The sequence below is a fragment of the Bombina bombina genome, chromosome 3 (genome assembly GCF_027579735.1).
Source record: "Bombina bombina isolate aBomBom1 chromosome 3, aBomBom1.pri, whole genome shotgun sequence".
Classification (NCBI taxonomy): domain Eukaryota; kingdom Metazoa; phylum Chordata; class Amphibia; order Anura; family Bombinatoridae; genus Bombina; species Bombina bombina.
Genome location: NC_069501.1, coordinates 31,809,705 through 31,837,250, shown reverse-complemented (window position 1 = coordinate 31,837,250; position 27,546 = coordinate 31,809,705). Strand labels below are relative to the sequence as shown.

General features: G+C 40.9%; 1 protein-coding gene across 1 annotated transcript in view; it reads left to right on the top strand.

Moving 5' to 3' along the window:
- SPAG17 (sperm associated antigen 17) overlaps nucleotides 1-27,546 on the top strand; it is a 783,114-nt gene that overhangs the window by 170,468 nt on the left and 585,100 nt on the right. The gene's annotated exons all lie outside the window — the stretch shown is intronic.

Sequence of the window (27,546 nt, the reverse complement as noted above, 5' to 3'; positions counted from 1 at the left end):
TCTTAAATAAATGTGTTACTGTCCTCGTGGACTAACATCACATAATTATAAAGGTAAAACTGTAATAATAAAAAATGTGCATTGCTTACAAGAATTTCTTACATTCAGGAGTCACAGCTTTCCAGATCAGGAAAGGCTAGGGACAGGGTTCTAAAATCCATGAGAGCCAGCTCTGCTCCATATTTGACTGTTCTCTTCAAACAGCACTTCACTCTGGTTGCACCGTTATAGAAAACTTACACAGTGCAGTCAGAGAACAGTGTTGTTTGAAGAGAACAGCTTGATGCCGAGCAGCGTTGCAAAGCGAAAGAGCAGTTCCTGCATGTGTCCTGTTCTTTCTGCAGACATTCTGCATTTTTTGAGATAACATCTTAGATCACAGCATGTTCTGCCTTGGGGGCAGCATGTGCCGCTTGACTGATTTCCTACCTCACAAACTTGCTTGTTTGTGAAGAAAAACACAGAGAGATGCCTGGCTTTAGGTATGCATGAGAAAGGCACAGTGACAAACTCTGTGTATAGGGACACAGGGGATAAAGGTCTGGGATTTGACAGTAACTGTTTGCAAGTAGTGTTTGTGTTATAAAGTTAAAGGGACATGAAACACAAACATTTTATTTCATGATTCTGATAGAATATACTTATCAATTTACTTCTGTTATCTAATTTGCTTCCTTCTTTTGTTATCCTTTGTTGGAAATCATACCTAGGTATGCTCAGGATCAACAATGCACTACTGAGAGCTAGCTTCTGATTGGTGGCACTGGCTGCTCATATATGACCGTTGTCCGTGACTCACCTGATAGGCTCAGCTAGTAACTAATAGTCCATTGCTGCTCCTTTTATTATTATCAGGTATTTGTAGAGCGCCAACAGATTCCGCAGCGCTATAAACATAAGCGGAAGTTGCACTGTTGTATTAGTCAACTCTTATGCGGGTGATCTACAAACAGCTGGGTTCATAGGCTTACATGCCAAGGGGGTTCATGGCAGATAGTAATGGAGTTAGGAAAGGTTAGTGTAGGTTGTATGCGTCCCTGAATAGTAGAGTCTTTAGGGAGCGCTTAAAGATTTCAAAACTAGAGGAGAGCCATTCAAAAGAGGATTCCAATAGAGTAAAGCAAATTTAATAATAGCAGTAAATTGGAAAGTTTCATGTGTCTAAATAATTCAGTGTATTCTTGTTATCTTCCATGTTTCTCTGGCAGATTATTTTGTGTTGTCTGTACTCAAAACTCCTGGATAGATTTGTTTGAAATCTGGTATTGAAATTCTAAGCTACATCCCAGTTAATCATAATTCCCTTGCAAAGTGCATCTAATGGGTTTTCATACAGTTTTTCTATACAAATCCAATCCAAAACATTTGAAAACAGAGCAATACAACTCCTCTTATAAATTACATGGCGATACGTTGACACTGGTATTCCAGTCAGAAAGAAAACACTTTTCCAACTGCTTTTCAAAGGATTTTATAGCACTTTGGTCTCCATTTATTGAGCTGTATATGTAAACCTGCAAAACGCATGTTAGCAAGCAGCGGTCATTAGAGATGGTGGAGATAACGCAACCATTTCTGCAGTGACAGGCATGCAAACATGTGCTTGTATCATAATTACCGCAGGCGGTGAATTCTGTCTATCAAGCGCCATTTATTGGCTGTTTATGCATCTTTATTTCGAATGTTAATGTATTTTTGAGTACTGTATCCCTTTAGCTCAGATAGTTCTTCTGGGTATTGTTCTGTTCTTTTAGATAATGACCTACAGACTAACTAATTTTCTGGTGACTTTTCAAACATTTTGGGATTACATTTAGTTTATATTTGACTGATCCACAAACTGCACTAGCTGGAAGTCCTGTAATGATGTGTTAAAACATTTCTCTTTGAAAGGTTAGGTACCAGCCAGTTCAACCTGTGACTTCAGCTGGGCGTACTGAGCCACAGGAAATTGCACGTCTGTCCCTGACACTTCAGCTGTGGACAGCAATAGATCAAACAAGGAAACCCTTAGAAAAACAGCACAGCAGGCATGCTGCCCAAAGGGTTTCTGGGAAGTAGAGACTGTGTGTTATTAACTTGTTTAATTTAATGAATGTTATTTCTCAGTCAAGACATCCATAAAGTTTTCAATGTGTGACACACACTGTAGCATAGTAATCACAAGGGTGTGTAGGAGCCGCAGTGGGCGAAAATAAAGGATTCAAATTAAATTGATTAAATATGCAGATCTGACCAACATCCACAATCCTAGCTATGACTTAAATCACAATCCCTAACCCTAGCTAACCCCAACCTCATTCTCTTGCTCCAACATATAGCCATAACTCTAGCCCTAATCCACTTCCAGTCCCTCTAAACGTAATTCTATACCACTCCAACTCATAATCTTAGGTATAACTCTAACCCTAACCCTAATAAAAAAAATCCCTTGATCCAACATATAACCATAGCTCTAATCCTAATCCATCTCCAGTCCCTATAAACATAATCTTATACCACTCTAACTCATAATCCTATGTATATCCCTAACCCTAACCTCCATCTCTTGCCCCAACATATAACCATAGCTCTAGCCCTAATACACCTCCAGTCCCTATAAACATAATCCTATACAACTCTAACTCATAATTCTAGGTATAACTCTAACCCAATCCCTAACCTCAATCTCTTGCCCCAACATATAACCATATCTCTAGTCCTAATCCATCTCCAGTCCCACCAACCATAATCCTATACCACTCCAACTCATAATTCTAGGTATAACTGTAACCTAATCCCTAAAACCTAACCTCATTCTCTTGCCCCAACATATAACCATAGCTCTAACCCTAATCCATCTTCAGTCCCACTAAGCATAATCCTATACCAGTACAATTTATAATCCTAGGTATTACTCAATCCCAATCCCTAACCCTAACCTCAATCCTTAGCCCCAGCATATAACCAGAGCTCTAGCTCTAATCCACCTCCAGTTCCTCTAACCATAATCCTATACCACTCCAACTCATAATTTTAGGTATAACTCTATTCCAATCCCTAACCTAACCTCAGTCCTTTGCCCCAGTATATGACCATAGCTCTAGCCCTAATCCACCTCCAGTCCCCCTAACCATAATCCTATACCACTCCAACTCGTAATACTAGGTATAACTCTAACTCAAACCCTAACCTCAGTCCCTTGCCCCAATGTTTAACTAGAGCTCTAGCCCTAATCCACTTCCAGTCAATATTTTGGACTTAGTCCTAACCCAAACCCCTAATAATGGTCCTATTTTAAGTCCTTAACTATAGCCTTAACCATAAATCTAACCATAACCCTGTACTACTCCAACTCATAATCCTAGCTATAACCCTAATCCAATCCCTAACCCCAACCTCTATCTATAACCATAACCCTAGCCCTTAGATACTCACAGTCTCTGACCCTAAACCCCTAATCATGGCCTTATCTCCAGTCCTTAACAATAGCTCTAGCCCTAAACAACGACAACCGGTAACCCTAATTCCAATTCATAATGCCATCCTCATTCCATTGCCCCAATCTCAATCTACAACAGTAGTTCTAGCCCTTAACAACTTCCAATCCCTATCCTGCACCCTAACCCAAGCCCTTACTCAAACCCCTTACCATGGCCCTATTTCCAGTCCCTAACCATAGCCCTAGCCATGTTGTAACCAAAGCTATAAAACCTAAACTTAATTGCCTGAAACCCAATATTATTCTTAACCCAAGTCCCCTTCCCTTAATATGATGGTAAACAATATATATATATATATATATATATATATATATTTATTTCTCTTTGAAAGGTTAGGTACCAGCCAGTGCAACTTGTGACTTCAGCTGGGTGTACTGAGCCACACAAAATTACACGTCTGTCCCTGACACTTCAGCTGTGGGACAGCAATAGATCAAACAAGGAAACCCTTAGAAAAACAGCACAGCAGGCATGCTGGCCAAAGGGTTTCTGGGAAGCAGAGACTGTGTGTTATTAATGTAAAGCTTAGGATCCGGCCCATTTTTGGTTGAGAACCTCGGTTATGCTTGCTTATCGGTTTTCTAAATGTAACCACCAATAAGCTAGCGCTCTTCAGGGTGCTGAACCTAAAATGGGCCGTCTCCTAAGCTTTAAATTCCTGCTTTTTAAATAAAGATAGCAATGGAAAGAAAACAAATTGATAATAGGAGTAAATTAGAAAGTTGATTAAAATTGCTGCTCTATCTGAATCATGAAAGAAAAAAAAAATGGGTTTAGTATCCCTTTAATCATAGGGGCTATGATTAAAGGGATAGGAAACCCCCAAAATATTTATAAATTATTAAAAACATTGTGGAATATAAATACTTTTTGTAATTTATCTATATTAAATATTTTAAAGGGTTTACCTATATTTTCTGTTATAAATTGTCGGCCAAACCCCCATTAAGCTCATTAAAGGTGCCCTATAATGGTGCTCTACCTGGGTAGAACCATCATGGTGCCAGTTCATCTACACCCGTGACTTGCGCATGTGCATATGTTTTCTCATCTATGCTCTGCCTTGAGGTTGCATCATCCACTAGCCGTCAGAAGCATAACAAGAGGTTTATGATGTCTCGGTCAGGGGGGTTGCTCTCCAGAGAGCAGAAGTGCGCAAGCGATTCTTCAAAAATGTTAGTGCGCATGCAATGTTTAACTCAAGCTCAGAACATCAATATGATAATTAAGCTTACACCACTGCTTCTTGATTGGATGGAGCGCAATTATGCATATTTAGAAAGTGCTGCCCACTTTCATAGGTGGTCATTGCCGCAGATTTTATGAAAAATAAATATAAAGATTTTATATACTTAGAAGCTTTATTCATCTTTATAAAACATTCGTTTTTATGTATGACTGGTTACAAAGATTTCTAGCCCTTTAAGCGCTAATGCAGTGTGAAACGCGTTAGGGAAGTCAGTCTTTTCTTATAAAATGTATTTGTCTTTATACAGGCTTACCTCCAGAGTGCCAGGACTGTTTTTTTCTAGGAAGGTACATGATAGGCAGCAGCACAATATGCACTTTCACTCTATGTGCCGGTTTATTGCGCATGCACTAATCTGTCAGCTACGTCACACAAGTAAACAGTGAATCACGAGATTCAATGTTTACTTGTGAGAATCGCATGACTGCACAGATAAAGAAAGTATTATTTCTTTTTTATGACACGATGAGTCCACGGATCATCTTAATTACTAATGGGATATTCACCTCCTGGTCAGCAGGAGGCGGCAAAGAGCACCACAGCAGAGCTGTTAAATAACTCCTCCCTTCCCTCCCACCCCAGTCATTCTCTTTGCCTACGTTAGTAATAGGATGTGGTAAAGTGAGGTGTTGGAAAAGATTCTTCAATCAAGAGTTTATTATTTTTAAAGTGGTACAAGATTGTGCTGCTTTGTCCTAGGGTGTAGCCGTAGTCCATATCAGTCTCTTCAGTAGAGCTTTGGTGGCTTTAGAGCAATGGGAACTTGTGGGACATAATTCTCACTGAGCCTCCCATATATTCTTGCTGCCCTGTATGTCTTAGCCTGAGGTTAAGATTACTCAGCATGCTTTTTCCTCCACAGGTCAATGGGAGGGAGAGGACCTCTTAAGCCTGTGAGCTGCCTTGCTGTCAAGCAGAAGTAAAGGTAAGTGCTACTTTACGTATTTTCTGGGGGGACTCAGAAAGGAGTAAGCACACCATTATCGTTACTAAGTGCACAGAGATAGAAGAGGCACTTATGTTGGGACACTAAAAACTCTCCTAGTCTGGAGAGGTATTGGGACAGCATTTATGTGCAGGCACTGGGGCTGGGGATTGCTTTTGGCTCTGGTGGTTTACACTTTATTTAAACAAGGAATAACGTTAAATGTACAAAGACAGTATAAGAGAAACAAGCAGAACATATTGTATGGAGCTTATTGTAAGCGATGCAGGGGTACGCCCTCAATAGGCTGGTCTTTCCGAGTTCGTGCCAATTCACTTGCGCCTCGGTCGGGAAGACATTTGTGCCACATTTTCTGAAGTGCTGTCTAGAAACGCAGGGTCTGTGCGGAGCATGCATTTCTAGCACCGGATTGAAAATTTATTCTGCAGCGATGTGCGTACACACGGGGTATAGACCATCCGTTTGCCTGTCAGGTAGGAGCACCTCAGCACGGTAGCTGTGGTGCAGAGGTGCTTTTTTGGCCTTATTTGGTAGTTTGATAATTGCAAAACTTAAAGAAAAAAAGTTAACGCTTTGAATTTAAAGAGACAGTAACGTCTTTTTGTTTTAAAACTTTTAAGAGAGGTAACATTTTTTTTATTGAATATTAGGTCAATTGTGAACAAGTATGGACCAAGGGGCCTTACAAAATGTTGCTTGCTTCTTTTGTTTTGAAACTAATATGGAACCACCAATCCCTTTCTGTCCCTCATGTATTGAGAGGACTTTAAATTATAGGGAAAATATTTTTTTCTGAACAAAGTTCTTCTAAAGCGGATGTTGTCCAGGAGTCTAATGACAAGGTTCAATATATGCCGCAGCTTTCCCCTCAAGCGTCCCAAATTTTACCGCCCTCACAAGCAGTGCCCTGCGCTTCCTCTCTGGCTCCTGCTGGAGTTACTTTAAGGAACATCGCATCTCTCATGTCTTCTACAATTTCTGATGCGCTGTCTGCCTTTCCAATGTTGCAGGGAAAGCGTAAGAGGAAAATCAGACACTCAGTAAGCAACGTTTCTGATGCAATTGTTGCGGTTTCAGATGTCCCCTCTCAGAAGACTGAGGAGGAGGAGACCGTTGTACCATCTGAAGGTAAAATTTCAGATTCAGAAAGTGTAATTCCTCTTGCTGATACTGAGGTTGTAACTTTTAGATTTAAGCTAGAGCACCTCCATCTATTACTTAAGGAGGTTTTAGCTACTTTAGACGACAGCGACTTGATGGTAGTTATTGTTCCTAAGAAGTCTAGTAAGCTGAACAGATATTTTCTTCCTCGACTGACGTGTTTCCGGTCCCTGACCGAGCTTCTGAGATTATTTCTAAGGAGTGGGAGAGACTGGGTATCTCTTTTTCTCCATCTCCTATTTAAAAAAAAAGTTCCCTGTAGCCGATTCTATCAGGAAGGCTTGGCAAACTGTGCCCAAGGTGGACTAACTAAGAGAACTTCTATTCCCATAGAGGATAGTTGTGCCTTCAAAGATCCTATGGACAAGAAGTTAAAGGGTCTACTCAAAAAGATGTATGTACACCATAGCCTGTGTGCATTGCTACCATCATTAGTGCGGCGGCATATTGGTTTGATGAGCTGTCTGATGCTATCAGGAAAGAGACTTCTTTGGATGAGATCCAAGATAGGATAAATGCTCTTAAATTAGCTAATTCCTTTATTACGGATGCTTCCCTTCAAGTTATCAAACTGGGAGCCAAGATTTCGGGGTTTTCTATTCTGGCCCGCAGAGCCTTATGGTTGAAGCCTTGGTCTACGGATGTGTCCTCTAAGTCTAAGCTTCTAGCTATTCCTTCGGACCTGGGCTAATGGAAATTATCTCTGATATCACTGGAGGTAAGGGTCACCTTCTCCCCCAGGATAAGAGAAACAAACAGAAAGGACGACAGAATAACTTTCGTTCCTTTTCGAAATTTCAAGGGAAATTCTTCCTCAACTTCTTCCAAGCAGGAACATTTAAAAACTGCATGGAGACCCATTCAGTCTTGGAATAAGGGTAAACAATCCAAGAAGCCCGCCATTGAATCAAAGACAGCATGAAGGTCAGGCCCCCGATCCGGGACCGGATCTTGTAGGGGGCAGACTTTCCTTCTTCGCTCAGACTTGGGTTCAAGATGTTCAGGATCCCTGGGGAGTAGAAATAATGTACAAAAAATGATGAAAATTGCCAGTAAATAAAGTTTAAAAAAATTAAGCTTTATTTATTCCATTTAAAATAGAGAGGGACAATACCCCTTAATGCAAAAAGATGACTAACATGTTTCGGCCAGAGCCGTAATCATAGTCCTTAAAATCAATCACACATTACCAACTTAAAAAGCCCTCCCTGGGCCATGATTGGTTGAGAAATTTCCCTTTACAAACCTAGATCTTGTTTATCTTTGTTATGTCTGTAGATATAACAAAGATAAACAAGATCTAGGTTTGTAAAGTGCTCACTAAGATATATGCTAGTTACCAATGAAACTTTGTTATACTTTTGCGTGTGTAACCTTAAATGCAAATTTCAATGAAATTTCTCATCCAATCATGGCCCAGGGAGGGCTTTTTAAGTTACAAAAGTAGAAAGTTAGGCAGGCACAACTTCAAGACCGTTAAAGTTGAGAACAAAAAGTGCTTTATTTATACTTCATAAAAAAAGTAAATACATGCAGACAGGCATAGGTGGACAAAAGGTCTAACATGTTTTGCACCACCAGGGCTTTTTAAAGGGACACTGTACCCAAATTTTTTCTTTTGTGATTCAGATAGAGCATGCAATTTTTAAACAACTTTCTAATTTACTCCTATTATCAAATTTTCTTCGTTCTCTTGCTATCTTTATTTGAAAAGAAGGCATCTAAGCTTTTTTTTTGGTTCAGACTCTGGATAGAACTTTTTTTATTGGTGGATGAATTTATCCACCTATCAGCAAGGACGACCCAGGTTGTTCACCAAAAATGGGCCGGCATCTAAACTTACATTCTTGCATTTCAAATAAAGATACCAAGAGAATAAAGAAAATTTGATAATAGGAATAAATTAGAAAGTTGCTTAAAATGTCATGCTCTATCTGAATCACGAAAGAAAAAATTTGGGTTCAGTGTCCCTTTAAGTTAGTAATGTGTGATTGATTTTAAGGACTATGATTACGGCTCTGGCCGAAACATGTTGGTCATCTTTTTGTATTAAGGGGTATTGTCCCTCTATTTTAAATGGAATAAATAAAGCTTGAATTTTTTATACTTTATTTACTGGCGATTTTCATCATTTTTTGTGCTTGTATTTTTTTGCCAGTAAGCCAGTAAATGTTGCTGCACTGCCGACTGAACAATAATACAAACAACAGTAGCATGGTAGCCCTTGTATTACCATTATATATTTTTTTAAAGCATTTTCTGGAATAAGTGTTTTTGGATAAGCATTTTTGGAACTTTTAAGCAGCTCAAAACGTATTGAGGAAGCGCAAACATAGGAATTGAGCCGCCAAGGAAAACTTCCACCTCCCTCCTCCCTTCATTTGACAGCCGCAAGTAGGAGCAACAAGCCGGGATCACGAGACACTGACTCAGTGACGTCACCAATTCTACGAAGAAAGGTGAGGACGCTCATCTGCGTTTGGTGGATGGACTGATGTCCGGGAGTGCATTCACTGAGTGCCTAGAGCATCGGGCCTGGAATACACAAGGATAGGGTAAAAGCTTGGCTGTATGGGGGAGTGGAGTGGTCGGGCTAGCATGCATACTAGCCCGACCACTCCTGCTGACTTTCATCTATGCTTACCATACATATACACTTTTGAATTGTCACACAATGTTATACAGCGTTTTACAGGGCTTCTATAGGAAACATATGCTTTTTGAACTGAACTGAATTAAAACGGATTATAGTGAAAGTGAACATTTGTTCAATTGAATGGAAATATACATATATTTGAAGATATCTAAACAAACTTATCACATGGTTGTTTAACCAAAGATACCTGCTTTCAGTCAGGCAGCTACTGTTTGTATTTCTCTTGTTAAGTGTATCCAGTCCACGGATCATCCATTACTTGTGGGATATTCTCCTTCCCAACAGGAAGTTGCAAGAGGATCACCCACAGCAGAGCTGCTATATAGCTCCTCCCCTCACTGCCATATCCAGTCATTCTCTTGCAACTCTCAACAAAGATGGAGGTAGTAAGAGGAGAGTGGTGTATTATAGTTAGTTTTTATCTTCAATCAAAAGTTTGTTATTTTTAAATGGTACCGGAGTGTACTATTTTATCTCAGGCAGCATTTAGAAGAAGAATCTGCCTGCGTTTTCTATGATCTTAGCAGAAGTAACTAAGATCCACTGCCGTTCTCACATATTCTGAGGAGTGAGGTAACTTCAGAGGGGGAATGGCGTGCAGGTTATCCTGCAACAAGGTATGTGCAGTTAACATTTTTCTAGGGATGGAATTTGCTAGAAAATGCTGATACCGGATTAATGTAAGTTAAGCCTAAATACAGTGATTTAATAGCGACTGGTATCAGGCTTATTACCAGAGATACATACTCTTATAAAAGTGTAATATAAAACGTTTGCTGGCATGTTTAATCGTTTTTATATATGCTTGGTGATAAAACTTATTGGGGCTTAGTTTTTTTCCACATGGCTGGCTTGATTTTTGCCTAGAAACAGTTTCCTGAGGCTTTCCACTGTTGTAATATGAGTGGGAGGGGCCTATTTTAGCGCTTTTCTGCGCAGCTAAAATTACAGACAGAGACATTCAGCTTTCCTCAGCAGTTCCCTGCATGATACAGGACATCTCTGAAGGGCTAAAAAGGCTTCAAAAGTCGTGTTTGAGGAAGGTAACAGCCACAGTAGAGCTATCATCCATTTGCATGTGGGTGCAATGCTCTGCTAACTTGTTACATACACTGTAAAAATTTCGTTAGTGTAACTGCCTTTTTTCACTGTTATTTCAAATTTTGACAGAATTTGTTTTTCTTAAAGGCGCAGTAACGTTTTTTATATTACTTGTTAAAGGGACACTCAGGTTAAATTAAATTTTCATGATTCAGATACAGCATGTAATTTTAAACAACTTTCCAATTTACTTCCATTAAAAAAAATGTGCACAGTCTTTTATATTTACACTTTTTGAGTCACCAGATCCTACTGAGCATGTGCAAGAATTCACAGACTATACGTATATGCATTTGTGATTGGCTGATTGCCATCACATGGTACAAGGGGAGTGGAAATATACATAACTTTGAAATTTTTTATAAAAAAATCTACTACTCATTTGAAGTTCAGACTAAGTGCTATTGCATTGTCTTGTTATATTGCATTTGTTGATTATGCAAATCTAATGTGTTGACTGGTCCTTTAACTTGGTTTAAAGTGTTTTCCAAGCTTGCTAGTCTCATTGCTAGTCTCTACAAACATGTCTGACACAGAGGAAACTACTTGTTCATTATGTTTAAAAGCCATGGTGGAGACCCATAGGAGAATGTGTACTAAATGTATTGATTTCACCTTAAACAGTAAAGATCAGTCTTTATCTATAAAAGAATTGTCACCAGAGGGTTCTGTCGAGGGGGAAGTTATGCTGACTAACTCTCCCCACGTGTGCTTTTTCAGATCCAATGGATAAAAAATTAGAGGGTTACCTTAAGAAAATGTTTATTCAACAAGGTTTTATTTTACAGCCCCTTGCATGCATTGCGCCTGTCACTGCTGCGGCGGCGTTCTGGTTTGAGGCCCTGGAAGAGGCCATCCATACAGCTCCATTGACTGAAATCATTGACAAGCTTAGAACACTTAAGCTAGCTAACTCATTTATTTCTGATGCCATTGTTCATTTGACTAAACTAACGGCTAAGAATTCCGGATTCGCCATCCAGGCGCGTAGGGCACTATGGCTTAAATCCTGGTCAGCTGACGTGACTTCAAAGTCTAAATTACTCAACATTCCTTTCAAGGGGCAGACCTTATTCGGGCCTGGTTTGAAAGAGATTATTGCTGACATTACTGGAGGTAAGGGTCATACCCTTCCTCAGGACAGGGCCAAATCAAGGGCCAAACAGTCTAATTTTCGTGCCTTTCGAAATTTCAAGGCAGGTGCAGCATCAACTTCCTCTGCTTCAAAACAAGAAGGAACTTTTGCTCAATCCAAACAGGCCTGGAAATCTAACCAGTCCTGGAACAAGGGCAAGCAGGCCAGAAAGCCTGCTGCTGCCTCCAAAACAGCATGAAGGAACGGCCCCCTATCCGGCAACGGATCTAGTAGGGGGCAGACTTTCTCTCTTCGCCCAGGCGTGGGCAAGAGATGTTCAGGATCCCTGGGCGTTGGAGATCATATCTCAGGGATATCTTCTGGACTTCAAAGCTTCTCCTCCGAAAGGGAGATTTCACCTTTCAAGATTATCTGCAAACCAGATAAAGAAAGAGGCATTCCTACGCTGCGTGCAAGACCTTCTAGTAATGGGAGTGATCCATCCAGTTCCGCAGACGGAACAAGGACAGGGTTTTTATTCAAATCTGTTTGTGGTTCCCAAAAAAGAGGGAACCTTCAGACCAATTTTGGATCTAAAAATCTTAAACAAATTCCTCAGAGTTCCATCTTTCAAGATGGAAACTATTCGGACCATCTTACCCATGATCCAAGAGGGTCAGTACATGACCACAGTGGACTTAAAGGATGCCTACCTTCACATTCCGATTCACAAGAATCATCATCGGTTCCTAAGGTTTGCCTTTCTAGTCAGGCATTACCAATTTGTAGCTCTTCCCTTTGGGTTGGCTACAGCCCCGAGAATTTTTACAAAGGTTCTGGGCTCACTTCTGGCGGTTCTAAGACCGCGAGGCATAGCGGTGGCTCCTTATCTAGACGACATCCTGATACGGGCGTCAAGCTTTCAAATTGCCAAGTCTCATACAGAGATAGTTCTGGCATTTCTGAGGTCGCATGGGTGGAAAGTGAACGAAGAAAAGAGTTCTCTATCTCCTCTAACAAGAATTTCCTTCCTAGGGACTCTTATAGATTCTGTAGAAATGAAAACTTACCTGACGGAGTCCAGGTTATCAAAACTTCTAAATGCTTGCCGTGTTCTTCACTCCATTCCGCACCCTGCGGTGGCTCAGTGCATGGAAGTAATCGGCTTAATGGTAGCGGCGATGGACATAGTGCCATTTGCGCGCCTGCATCTCAGACCGCTGCAATTATGCATGCTCAGTCAGTGGAATGGGGATTACACAGATTTGTCCCCTCTACTAAATTTGGATCAGGAAACCAGAGATTCTCTTCTCTGGTGGTTATCTCGGGTCCACCTGTCCAAGGGTATGACTTTTCGCAGGCCAGATTGGACGATTGTAACAACAGATGCCAGCCTTCTAGGTTGGGGTGCAGTCTGGAACTCCCTGAAGGCTCAGGGTTCATGGACTCAGGAGGAGAAACTCCTCCCAATAAATATTCTGGAGTTAAAAGCAATATTCAATGCTCTTCTAGCTTGGCCTCAGTTAGCAACACTGAGGTTCATCAGATTTCAGTTGGACAACATCACGACTGTGGCTTACATCAACCATCAAGGGGGAACCAGGAGTTCCCTAGCGATGTCAGAAGTCTCCAAGATAATTCGCTGGGCAGAGACTCACTCTTGCCACCTATCAGCGATCCATATCCTGGGCGTAGAGAACTGGGAGGTGTTTGCTCAATTGGTCCATCGTTGGGGCAAACCAGAACTGGACCTCATGGCGTCTCGCCAGAACACCAAGCTTCCTTGTTACGGATCCAGGTCCAGGGACCCAGAAGCGACGCTGGTAGATGCTCTAGCAGCTCCTTGGTTCTTCAACCTGGCTTATGTGTTTCCACCGTTTCCTCTGCTCCCCCGACTGATTGCCAAAATCAGACAGGAGAGAGCATCAGTGATTCTGATAGCGCCTGCGTGGCCACGCAGGACCTGGTATGCAGATCTGGTGGACATGTCATCCTTTCAACCATGGACTCTGCCTCTGAGAAAAGACCTTCTAATTCAAGGTCCTTTCAATCATCCGAATCTAATTTCTCTGAGACTGACTGCATGGAGATTGAACGCTTGATCCTATCAAAGCGTGGCTTCTCCGAGTCAGTCATTGATACCTTAATACAGGCACGAAAGCCTGTCACCAGGAAAATCTACCACAAGATATGGCGAAAATATCTTCATTGGTGTGAATCCAAGAATTACTCATGGAGTAGGGTTAGGATTCCTAGGATATTGTCCTTCCTCCAGGAGGATTTGGACAAAGGATTATCAGCTAGTTCTTTAAGGGGACAGATTTCTGCTCTGACTATTCTTTTACACAAGCGTCTGGCAGAAGTTCCAGACGTTCAGGCATTTTGTCAGGCTTTAGTTAGAATTAACAAATATCAATTGCAACAAGCAATTGCAAGGATGTACTTGAGTAGCACTCACCAGCAAATAATCTGTTTAAGTCCAATGCTACCATAGGTAAAGAAGCCCAAAGGAGGGTGAATTAAAACTTAACTTTTATTTTATAAGTTAAAATCTTTACAACACATTAAAATTGGCAAACAGTGTGAGGTGTGGGAATGTTTCTCCTGGGAAGGAGTTAACAAATTATATATTCTAGGTAAATTCTGAGGAGAATATTTTCACTATTGTGGAGTGCTACAGAGTACCTCGGGTGTCACCCTTTAGTGTGAGGTCTTGTATTATATATCAGGTGTAGCTAATCCACCAATGGTTGTATCAGTCCTCAGTGTGAGTGGTGTGAATAATAATATTATTAGGATGTAAAGGACCCTAACTGTAATAGCCCCCGCTGGCTATTTACCACTTGAATATTGGTAAATAGAATAGGATAACCTCCTTACTTATTATACTAGGGGGGGTATCAGCTGCCTCTTACAGGGTTAGGAGGATATAATTGTATTATAAGGCGATATCTATAGGGCCCTATAGCACGTCTTATGTTATTAGTGATACCCACTTATATACGTGGGTTCAAAAGTTTTACCTCAGCTCGTAGGGATAATCAGATTGGGCGTATTTCCAGTATTGGTCCAATATTACAAGTATTCTGTACTCGTGTATGGATAGCTCTGTTGGTTAATTACAATTGTTTATTGGTGCCAACATATGTTGATGGAAATTCCATACAGAGAGCTAAACATACATATACATTTAGTACAGTGTTAGTTTATTTATTACTGGATGCAATACTTCGTGCAAACTGATATATATTGTTTATAGTGTGTAGTGCTTATACTTGTGTGATGCCGCTTAGCATCTAGGTGAGACCCTATGTAACGAAATCAGGCAGATCTCAGCTGTAGAATGACAGCTGTGGTGTTCAAAGAGGATTGCTTCACTTGATACTCTGTAGCACTCCACAATAGTGAAAATATTCTCCTCAGAATTTACCTAGAATATATAATTTGTTAACTCCTTCCCAGGAGAAACATTCCCACACCTCACACTGTTTGCCAATTTTAATGTGTTGTAAAGATTTTAACTTATAAAATAAAAGTTAAGTTTTAATTCACCCTCCTTTGGGCTTCTTTACCTATGGTAGCATTGGACTTAAACAGATTATTTGCTGGTGAGTGCTACTCAAGTACATCCTTGCAATTGCTTGTTGCAATTGATATTTGTTAATTCTAACTAAAGCCTGACAAAATGCCTGAACGTCTGGAACTTCTGCCAGACGCTTGTGTAAAAGAATAGTCAGAGCAGAAATCTGTCCCCTTAAAGAACTTGTGTTTAAACCTGTTGCTCCTCCATGGAGCTTAAACTTGTTTCTTAAAGTTCTTCAAGGGGTTCCGTTTGAACCCCTTCATTCTATTGATATCAAACTTTTATCATGGAAAGTTCTATTTCTGATGGCTATTTCCTCGGCTCGAAGAGTTTCTGAGTTATCTGTCTTACATTGTGATTCTCCTTATCTGATCTTTCATTCAGATAAAGTAGTTCTGCGTACAAAACCTGGGTTTTTACCCAAGGTGGTTTCTAACAAGAATATCAATCAAGAGATTGTTGTTCCATCATTGTGTCCTAATCCTTCTTCAAAGAAGGAACGTCTTTTGCATAATCTAGACGTAGTCCGTGCCTTGAAGTTTTACTTAAGAGCTACTAAAGATTTTCGTCAAACATCTAACCTGTTTGTTGTTTACTCTGGACAGAGGAGAGGTCAAAAGGCCTCGGCAACCTCTCTTTCTTTTTGGCTTCGGAGTATAATCCGTTTAGCCAATGAGACTGCTGGACAGCAGCCCCCTGAAGGGATTACAGCTCATTCTACTAGATCTGTGGCTTCCACCTGGGCCTTTAAAAATGAGGCTTCTGTTGAACAGATTTGCAAGGCTGCGACTTGGTCTTCGCTTCATACCTTTTCCAAATTTTACAAATTTGATACTTTTGCTTCTTCGGAGGCTGTTTTTGGGAGAAAGGTTCTACAGGCAGTGGTTCCTTCCGTTTAAGTTCCTGCCTTGTCCCTCCCATCATCCGTGTACTTTAGCTTTGGTATTGGTATCCCACAAGTAATGGATGATCCGTGGACTGGATACACTTAACAATAGAAAACATAATTTATGCTTACCTGATAAATTTATTTCTCTTGTAGTGTATCCAGTCCACGGCCCGCCCTGTCCTTTTAAGGCAGGTCTAAATTTTAATTAAACTACAGTCACCACTGCACCCTATGGTTTCTCCTTTCTCGGCTTGTTTCGGTCGAATGACTGGATATGGCAGTGAGGAGCTATATAGCAGCTCTGCTGTGGGTGATCCTCTTGCAACTTCCTGTTGGGAAGGAGAATATCCCACAAGTAATGGATGATCCGTGGACTGGATACACTACAAGAGAAATAAATTTATCAGGTAAGCATAAATTATGTTTTTCCGATTAAGTCGTTGTTTAATCAAGGACACATTTTTTTAATATTTCAGTTTGGCAGTTACCACTTTTGTGTCTAATAGGACATTTGTTTGTTTTGTATTAGTAGAAATAGTGTCCCAGGGATACAAACTAGAGTTCAAAAGTTTTCCTCTTAGAGGCAGGTTTCTACTTTCAAGATTATCTGCAGACCAGACAAAAAAAGAGGCGTTCTTACACTGTGTAGAAGACCTCTCAGACCTGGGAGTGATTGTTCCAGTTCCAATACAGGAACAGGGTCAGGGGTTTTATTCCAATCTCTTTGTGATTCCCAAAAAAGATGGAACCTTCAGACCAATTTTAGATCTCAAGAGTCTAATCAAATTTCTCAGAGTACCGTCCTTCAAGATGGAAACTATCCATTCTTCCTTTGATCCAAGAGGGTCAATTTATGACAAACACTTCCAGTTTATGGCTCTTCCTTTTGGTCTTGCCACTGCTCCCAGAATTTTCACAAAGGTTCTGGGATCGCTGTTAGCGGTGCTTCGGTTACGGGGTATTGCAGTGGCACCCTCTATGGACGATACTCTAGTCCAGGCGCCATCATTACAACAAGCAAGATCCCACACGGACATGGTGCTATCCTCCCTGTGATCTCACGGGTGGAAGGTAAATTTAGAAAAGAGTTCCCTAGTCCCAAATACAAGGGTAACCTTCTTGCGAACCATAATAGATTCCCTATCAATGAAGATTTTTCTGACAGAGGTCAGGAATTTAAAGATTATCAATACTTGTCTAGTACTTCAGTCCACCCCTCGACCATCAGTGGCTTAGTGCATGGAGGTAATCAGGTTGGTGGTGGCGGCAATGGACATCATCCCGTTTGCTTGGTTCCATCTCAGACCATTGCAGTTAAGCATGCTCAGGCAATGGAATGGAGATTATACCAATTTGTCTCCTCGAATACTACTGGAGCAGGAGACAAGGGATTCTCTTGAATGGTGGTTGTCCCTGGATCATTTCTCCCAGAAACCTGCTTCCGCAGACCATCCTGGGTGATCGTGACAACAGATGCCAGCCTTCTGGGGTGGGGAGCAGTCTGGGGTTCCCTAAAGGCTCAGGGAGTTTGGACTCAGTCAGAGTCTGTTCTTCCTATAAACATTCTGGAGCTGAGAGCGATCTTCAATGCTCTTCTGGCCTGGCCACAGTTGGCCACGGCTTAGTTCATCAGGTTCCAGTCGGACAACATAACTTCAATGGCTTACATCAATCATCAGGGAGGAACAAGAAGTTTCTTAGTGATAACAGAGTTATCCAAAATAATTCAGTGGGAGGAGGCCCATTCTTGCTGCCTGTCAGCGATCTACATCCCAGGTGTGAACAACTGGGAGGCGGACTTTTTGAGCAGGCAGACCTTACATCCGGGGGAGTGGGAACTCCATCCAGAAGTATTTGCCAGCCTGACTCTTGCAGGATTTGGTACGCAGATCTGGTGGACATGTCATCTCTGCCACCTTGGAGTCTTCCTCTGAGGAGGGATCTTCTAATTCAAGGTCCCTTCCTTCACCCAAATCTAGTTTCTTTGAAGCTGACTGCTTGGAGATTGAACGCCTAATTTTATCCAAGCAGGGTTTTTCTCAATCGGTCATTGAGACCATGATCCAGGATCGTAAGCTTGTAACTAGAAAGATTTACTATAAGATATGGCGTAAATATCTATGTTGGTGTGAATCCAAGGGCTACTCATGGAGTAGAGTTAGGATTCCTAGAATTTTATCTTTTCTCCAAGAGGGTTTGGAGAAAGGATTATCGACAAGTTCTCTAAAAGGTCAAATCTCTGCCTTATCTATCTTGTTACACAAGTGTCTGGCAGATGTTCCAGATGTCCAATCATTTTGTCAGGCCTTGGTTAGGATCAGGCCTGTGTTCAAACCAGTTACTCCTCCATGAAGTCTGAATTTAGTTCTCAAATTTCTGCAACGGCCTTCGTTTGAGCCTATGCATTCCTTAGATGTTAAGTTGTTATCTTGGAAAGTTTTATTTCTTGTTGTTATCTCCTCTGCTCGTAGAGTTTTGGATCTCTCGGCATTGCAGTATGAGTTTCCTTATCTTATTTTCCAATCAAATACGGTAGTTTTACGTACTAAATTAGGTTTTCTTCCTAAGGTTGTTTCTGATAGGAACATTAATCAAGAGATTAATGTTCCTTCCTTGTGTCCTAATCCTACTTCTCAGAAGGAGCGACTTTTGCACAATTTGGACGTGGTTCGTGCTTTAAATTTTTACCTGCAGGCGACTAAGGATTTTCGTCAGTCTTCTGCTTTGTTTGTGGTTTTCTCAGGAAAACGTAAGGGTCAGAAGGCTACAGCTACTTCCTTTTCTTTTTGGCTGAAGAGTTTCATCCGTTTTGCATATGAGACTGCTGGACCGCAGCCTCCAGAGAGAATTACAGCTCATTCCACGAGGACTGTTGCTTCCAAATGAAGTTTATGTGGAACAGATTTGCAAGGCTGCAACTTGGTCCTCTCTTCACACTTTTTAAAAATTCTACAAATTTGACACTTTTGCCTCGGCTGAGGCCGCTTTTGGGAGAAAGGTTCTTCAAGCAGTGGTGCCTTCTGTTTAGGTTCCCTCTCTTGTCCCTCCCATATCATCTGTGTACTCTAGCTTGGGTATTGAATCCCATTAGTAATTAAGATGATCCGTGGACTCATTGTGTCATAAAAAATAAAATAAAATTTATGCTTACCTGATAAATTTATTTCCTTTTTGACACGATGAGTCCACGGCCCGCCCTGTTCTTGTAAGACATGTTGTTGGTTATTATAAACTTCAGACACCTCTGCACCTTGGTTTTTCCTTTCTATCCTTAACTTCGGTCGAATGACTGGAGTGGGAGGGAAGGGAGGAGCTATTTAACAACTTTGCTGTGGTGCTCTTTGCCGCCTCCTGCTGACCAAGAGGTGAATATCCCATTAGTAATTAAGATGATCCGTGGACTCATTGTGTCAAAAAAGAAATACATTTATCAGGTAAGCATACACTTTCTTTTTGTTGTTAATAATATTTTGCATTGTCCAAATAAGTAGCTACTATTGTATGACTTACTACGTTCTTGCGGGTTAAACAATGTCAGGGTGTCCCCAATCTTGAAACTTCTGGCGAGATTCCAATTAAATGCTGAATCGTAATAATAGCTACTATTCAGGGTTTACTATAGCGTCATTGTGGACCTTACTCTGCCCTTACCATGCATGACCTATTCATGTACATGCTTTGTGACGTTCAATACTAGTAGTAGATGATTGGCTAAAAGATTCTAAGACAAACGTCAGAGGAGCGCATGCATCTTGTTCCCCTCACACATCCTAATAGTAAACAGTGAGTCATATGACATTGCTTTGGATTGGCTGAATGTGGGGAACAAATGACCAGGGGGAGGACAGGGGAGGAGTGCAGTAGTCTACATACTGAAGAGGTAGAAATTTACACTTTACAGGTAGGAACAAGAAAGAAAAAAAACGTTTTCTCACATGTTTTTTATATGCTCTTTTTAATGGCACTTTGAAGATAGACAACATTTACTATCACTTTAACCCCAAACGCTGTTCCTAACCTAAAATGACTTTATTGTCCTTCATGTCTCCGGACAATGTTTACTGCAAAGCATGGTCCTTTTCCTGTGAACAGTATTAACGGGACATGAAACCCAAAACTAAATAACAGAAGTAAAGTTTAAAATTGCATTTTGTGTAATATGGACTTTACTTTTCCTTTAAGCAGCTACATGTTGCTGGGTCACGCTATGTATAGAATCCGTCACGTGGAACAAATTGGTGATGAGGTGGTAAGCCACAGCAGAACTGGTGGTGAGCACATGTTCACATCAGGGAGTCGAGATAAGTGTATGCCATGCTGATGCTATGGAAGAGGACAAGTCAATGGCAGCTGTTGTAAAGCCATGTGCCAGAGAATGATTGATGCACAATACTCTGCTAATCGTTCCCAATTAGCGCACAAGTGACGCTCAACATAACAACGAAACTGTGATCAGGACCAAGATTATTCTTTTTTATATACATTTAATTCATTTGTGTTCTTTTACTAAAGACTATAGTACTTTTTTTTTGTTTTTTTTTAAAGCAAATATTTTGTTCTGATGATTCACTTGTTATTGTTAACAGGACCTGAACATGATGCAAAGCTTTTAATGCATTTCTCAGTGCTTTTTAAATATTGCACAACAGCTAAACAGTGCTTGTTCACATGTGCCATATAGACAACATCCCGCTCACTCCCGTGGAGAATGATAATGGCACTGATTGGCTAAAATGAAAGTTTTTAAAAAGCACTGAGATAAGGGGGCAGTCCGCAGAGGCTTAGATACAAGGTAATCATAGAGGTAAAAAGTATATTAATATAACTGTGTTATTTATGCAAAACTACGGAATGGGAATAAAGGGATTATCTATCTTTTTAAACAATAACAATATTTAAAGGGACACAACCCAATTTTTTTCTTTCATGACTCAGAGTATGCAATTTTAAGCAACTTTCTAATTTAGTCCTATTATCAATTTTTCTTTGTTCTCTTGCTATCTTTATTTGAAAAATAAGGCTTCTAAGCTTTTTTAGGGGTTCAGAACTCTGGAAAACACTTTGTTATTGGTGGAGGAATTTATCCACCAATCAGTGAGGACAACTCAGGTTGTTCACCAAAAATGGGCCAGCATCTAAACTTACATTCTTGCATTTCAAATATAGATACCAAGAGAATGAAGAAAGTTCAGTGTCACTTTAAGTAGACTGTCTCTTTAAAGAAGAGCTTTCCAAACTTTTCAAGTTGGCGACACACTTTTTAGACCTACATCATTTTGCGACACAGTAATTCAGTTGTGCTAGCAAACAGGAGGTTAAACTAACTTGTTTTAAGAGATACGGACACATACATAAAGTATATAATAACTAAATGTATTTACAAGTAACAGTAAGTATGTGCAAGAGTAACACCAATAGCTACTTACTATTTTAATGAGATGTATGAGCTTGATGGGATGAACACAGTTTCTGAAAATTTGGTGAAATATTAGATAAACTCACTTGCATTTCATCATCAAGCATTTTTAAGCTTCCACTGCCTATCCATATATGAAGAGCAGGAGCAACAATGCACTAAAAAACTTTGACTTCTGACTTTAGCTCAGCGTTTAAGATGCTGCCCTCAGAGCTCTGCGAGTCCGACTGACAACTGCCCTCGCTGCAAACTCACTGCTGTCCCACTCACTGACTACACGTGCAATCATGAGCTGATTGAGGAGACTACACTTGCAATCATGAGCCAATTGAGCAGACTACACGTGCAGTCATGAGCCGATTGAGGAGACTACACGTGCAGTCATGAGCCGATTGAGGAGACTACACGTGCAATCATGAGCCGATTGAGGAGACTACACGTGCAATCATGAGCTGATTGAGGAGACTACACGTGCAATCATGAGCCGATTGAGGAGACTACACGTGCAATCATGAGCTGATTGAGGAGACTACACGTGCAATCATAAGCCAATTGAGGAGACTACACGTGCAATCATGAGCCGATTGAGGAGACTACACATTCAATTATGAGCTGATTGAGGAGACTACACGTGCAATCATGAGCCGATTGAGGAGACTACATGTGCAATCATGAGCCAATTGAAGAGACTACACGTGCAATCATGAGCTGATTGAGGAGACTACACGTGCAATCATAAGCCAATTGAGGAGACTACACGTGCAATCATGAGCCGATTGAGGAGACTACACATTCAATCATGAGCTGATTGAGGAGACTACACGTGCAATCATGAGCCGATTGAGGAGACTACACGTGCAATCATGAGCCGATTGAGGAGACTACACGTGCAATCATGAGCTGATTGAGGAGACTACACGTGCAATCATGAGCTGATTGAGGAGACTACACCTGCAATCATGAGCCAATTGAGGAGACTACACGTGCAATCATGAGCCGATTGAGGAGACTACACCTGCAATCATGAGCCAATTGAGGAGACTACACGTGCAGTCATGAGCCAATTGAGGAGACTACACCTGCAGTCATGAGCCAATTGAGGAGACTACACCTGCAATCATGAGCCAATTGAGGAGACTACACATGCAGTCATGAGCCAATTGAGGAGACTACACGTGCAGTCATGAGCCGATTGAGGAGACTACACGTGCAGTCATGAGCTGATTGAGGAGACTACACGTGCAATCATGAGCCGATTGAGGAGACTACACGTGCAATCATGAGCTGATTGAGGAGACTACACGTGCAATCATGAGCTGATTGAGGAGACTACACCTGCAATCATGAGCCAATTGAGGAGACTACACGTGCAATCATAAGCCGATTGAGGAGACTACACCTGCAATCATGAGCCAATTGAGGAGACTACACGTGCAGTCATGAGCCAATTGAGGAGACTACACCTGCAGTCATGAGCCAATTGAGGAGACTACACCTGCAATCATGAGCCAATTGAGGAGACTACACATGCAGTCATGAGCCAATTGAGGAGACTACACGTGCAGTCATGAGCCGATTGAGGAGACTACACGTGCAGTCATGAGCTGATTGAGGAGACTACACGTGCAGTCATGAGCTGATTGAGGAGACTACACGTGCAGTCATGAGCTGATTGAGGAGACTACACGTGCGGTCATGAGCTGATTGAGGAGACTACACATGCAGTCACGAGCTGATTGAGGAGACTACACATGCAGTCATGAGCCGATTTAGGAGACTACACCTGCAGTCATGAGCCGATTGAGGAGACTACACGTGCAGTCATGAGCCGATTGAGGAGACTACACGTGCAGTCATGAGCTGATTGAGGAGACTACACATGCAGTCATGAGCCGATTTAGGAGACTACATGTGCAGTCATGAGCTGATTGAGGAGACTACACGTGCAGTCATGAGCTGATTGAGGAGACTACATGTGCAGTCATGAGCTGATTGAGGAGACTACACGTGCGGTCATGAGCTGATTGAGGAGACTACACGTGCGGTCATGAGCCGATTGAGGAGACTACATGTGCAGTCATGAGCTGATTGAGGAGACTACATGTGCAGTCATGAGCCGATTGAGGAGTCTACATGTGCAGTCATGAGCTGATTGAGGAGACTACACGTGCGGTCATGAGCTGATTGAGGAGACTACACGTGCGGTCATGAGCCGATTGAGGAGACTACATGTGCAGTCATGAGCTGATTGAGGAGACTACACATGCAGTCATGAGCTGATTGAGGAGACTACACGTGCAGTCACGAGCTGATTGAGGAGACTACACGTGCGGTCATGAGCCGATTGAGGAGACTACACGTGCAATCATGAGCCAAAGCCATCAATAGTAATAGTTTCAGTTCCCACTGAGCTGCGCCAATAGGGTAAGTTGATCTGTGACCCACTAGGTATCATTTACGTGTCAACCACGTGATATGCGTAGCAGGCAGGAGGAAAGTTGAAAATCCCCAAAAAATGTAAAAAGAAAATTAAATTCATTTTTTTTTTGCTGAAGCTGGGACACACCTACACACTGCCACCGACACACTGCCACCGACACACTAAATGTGTCATGACACACAGTTTGGAAGGCACTGCTTTAAAGGGACATTTAACCACCTCTTGTTTTCATTTAAAAACGAGATTAAGGGGTCAATTTATCAAGCTTCGTATCAACCTGATTGAATTTGATCGGGTTGATTGACACCTCCTGCTAGTGGCCGATTGACCGTTAATCTGCAGGGGGCAGCATTGCACCAGCAGTTCACAAGAACTGCTGGGGCAATGATAAGCTGTTGGCATTTATCGATGTGCAGCGAACATGATCCGCTATATCGTATCATGTCCGCTCACACTTACATAAATAAACCCCCAAAACTTAATTCTGCAGCCTCGGTTTTCTTCAAAATGCTGCAAATCAAATAGCAGGTAAAGGCAGCAGGGTCAAAAGAAAACCTAGTTTAGGGAACTCACTTTTTGGGACTGTGACACAAGCTCACATTTTATACAAAAGCAAAATGTGTTTAATGTCCTTTAAAGTTTATGCTGCAAGTTTTAAAAGAATACACATGTCCTGTTTTTGTATTATTGTAATTTAAAATTGTTGTTTTTGTGCTTCCTGGTCCAGCATAAATTGCTATTTTATACTTAAGGAACTATTTCCATTGAGAGGCTTTGCAGTACAATTATACACAAATACAACATACAGTATATTTATATATACAGCGCTGCGGAATCTGTTGGCGCTCTACAAATAACCGATAATAATAATATATATAATTAGACTTGCTGAGGTGGCTCACTGCAATAGTTTACAGTCATATTCCAGGGCATGAATGCTCACAATTTGGGAAGGCAAGGAAGCTGATCTGGAGATTAGGCTCTTGTGAGCGCATTGTCTTTCAGTTATGTGTTTGTCATTAGGCTAAATAGATGTAACCCTAGTGGGATGTCACTGTGAGACAGGCCGGTCTAGCTGTTCACGCTTTGTAACTTTATAAATCCACACCCTGACTTACAGGCAGCTGTTGTTATACGAAGGTTTCACCCTGAATAGTATACACTTCTTTTTTTGTGTCTAAGGAGATGTCCAAGGGGTTAAACAAATAGAGAAAATCCTTGCTCAGGAGTCGCAGAGAACTTCCAGTCCCCGGCAAAAAAACAGTCAGTGAGCCAGTCGGCAGCAGAGGTTGCATGCCTTTGTGAATTACTGGCTTGGCAGTTATGTGTTTATTTTTTGTTTTTCCCTTTGTGAGCATTAACTCATTTTTTCTTTGCATAAATGTTTTGTAGATGATCTATTTATAAAGCCCATACATTTTTTTTTAATTTTTTTTTAAATGTATAGTTTTGCTCATTTATAAATAACATTGCTCTGATTTTCAGACTCCTAACCAAGCCCCAAAGTTTTATGAGAATACCGTCAGATACCTTCTCCAGCTTGCTCCTGTTTGTGTAAAGGGTATTTTCATATGCAAAAGAAGGGGGAGGGGGGAGTGTTTTATTTGCCACTTGCAGTGGGCTTTCCAGCTGCCTTTTCAACAGAGTTAAACTGACAGCTTCTAAGTACGTTTTTAAACAGTTTTATACTGGATTTTTATATCAGTATCTGTGCATCTTATTCTTTATAGTAGTGTATATTACATGCAGTTATATGAAAATGAGTGTACACTGTCCCTTTAAACACATTAAATTCCACAGGGCAGAACAATCTTTATTTAAAGGGACCTTAAGCTCATAAATGATAAATATTTTAAATTCATATAGGATTGTCATTTGGCTGGCCCATGTTATTGGGATTTACAGATCTAAAGCAGTTCAGAGATACACCTCTTGTAAAGCTTGTAGAACCCATTTACTAAGCCAATCAGGGACAGATGTGAATGAGCTTGTGCTCTATAGTAGCCAATCACTGTGTACAATGTTGAAAGCACTGGTAAAATGCCGCTTACTTAAGATGGAGGCACCGCAGCTGCTTTGGGAGGAAGTGTAACAAAAACACTTTTCAGAAGTATTTTACAATAAAATCAGGGAAAATGCACAATAAATGTATATTGTAGGGTTTTCTTTTCCATAATAAAATCATTTAAGAGGAGATTAGTTAAAGGGACATTAAACACTTTATTATATAAAGTATTTAATTATATGTAATTAAAAAAAACGTAATTTTTATTTTGTCCTTTTGTTCCTGTAATTTAATGTTGAAAATGATGGGCTTTCCTGCTTCTATTAACAGTAGGAAGTGCAAACTCCAGACCTAACAATGCTATATGACACACTGTCCCTAATAAGTGTCAGCAGAAAAGGAAACCTAGGTTACAACATGGCGGTTCCCATTGCTTTACACTAAAACTTTATACTTATTTCTTCAATATTCAAACAACTAATGCAATTAGCATATAATTGTCAGGCTAATCATTTCATTGTATCTTGCTTTTATTTAGTGTTAAAGGACCACTAAATACAGTAGAACAACATAACTGACAAGTTCATAATAAAAAGACAATGCAGTAGATTTGTTTTTCTGGCAAAGTTTCCTCCCATTTGTCAGCTCCCTGTACCATGTGACAGATATCAGCCAATCACAGACTAGTACACGTATACCCTGTGAGATTGTGCACATTCTCAGTAGGAACATTTGTATATAAAAAGATTGTGCACAATTTGATAATGGAAGTAATTTTGAAAAAATTCTTAAAATTGTTCCCTCTCCCTGAATCATGAATGTTTAATTTTGGCTTTAGTGTTCCTTGAAATGTCCCTGCAATGTCCCACTGCTAGTTACAGTGCACAGATAAGACCGGAACAGACTGATGGTAACTTGTGAGATCCATTGATACCTTTTGAGTTTATTTACTGAGTCACTGAGGCTTTAAGAGGTCCCCTTGCTAGAGCTAAGGTAAAACAGTATGACATGATGTACCCACTTGTCTGCCTGCCCTTTAATAACACAGTTTAACGCCATTTGTGTGTCTGCTGTTAAACAGATGTTAACAGAGGCACGTTCCTTCTGTGGTCGGGGAGAGGTTAAATGCTTTGTAATTATTTTGGCCAGCGGCTGCTTCCTTGAAGTGTGTGGATTTGAAGACTTTGCACAGTTATCAGCCCCCAACTAGAGGCAGAAACTTTTAACAAGATTAGTGTCATTTTCCTGACCGCTGTTTGAAAGATCTGGTGCGAAATTTGTTTTCAGATTTCCTCTCTGAAAGCTCTGATTAAACACACTGCAACTTATCACTCAGCAAGTCTGTCAGAAACAGTGGGGCGGCTTTGATGGCTAAATGATTACTCTCTTTAACCCTTTGTCAAGCAGAGGTGACTGCAGTGTGTTGCTGCCTTTTCAGCGGCCAAGGGGTTACATTTCTGATAGTTAATGTGATGGTATTTTAGATGGAGTTTATTTCATCAGCTGTAATGATACGCTGTAACTTACTTTCCTTCCATAAGGC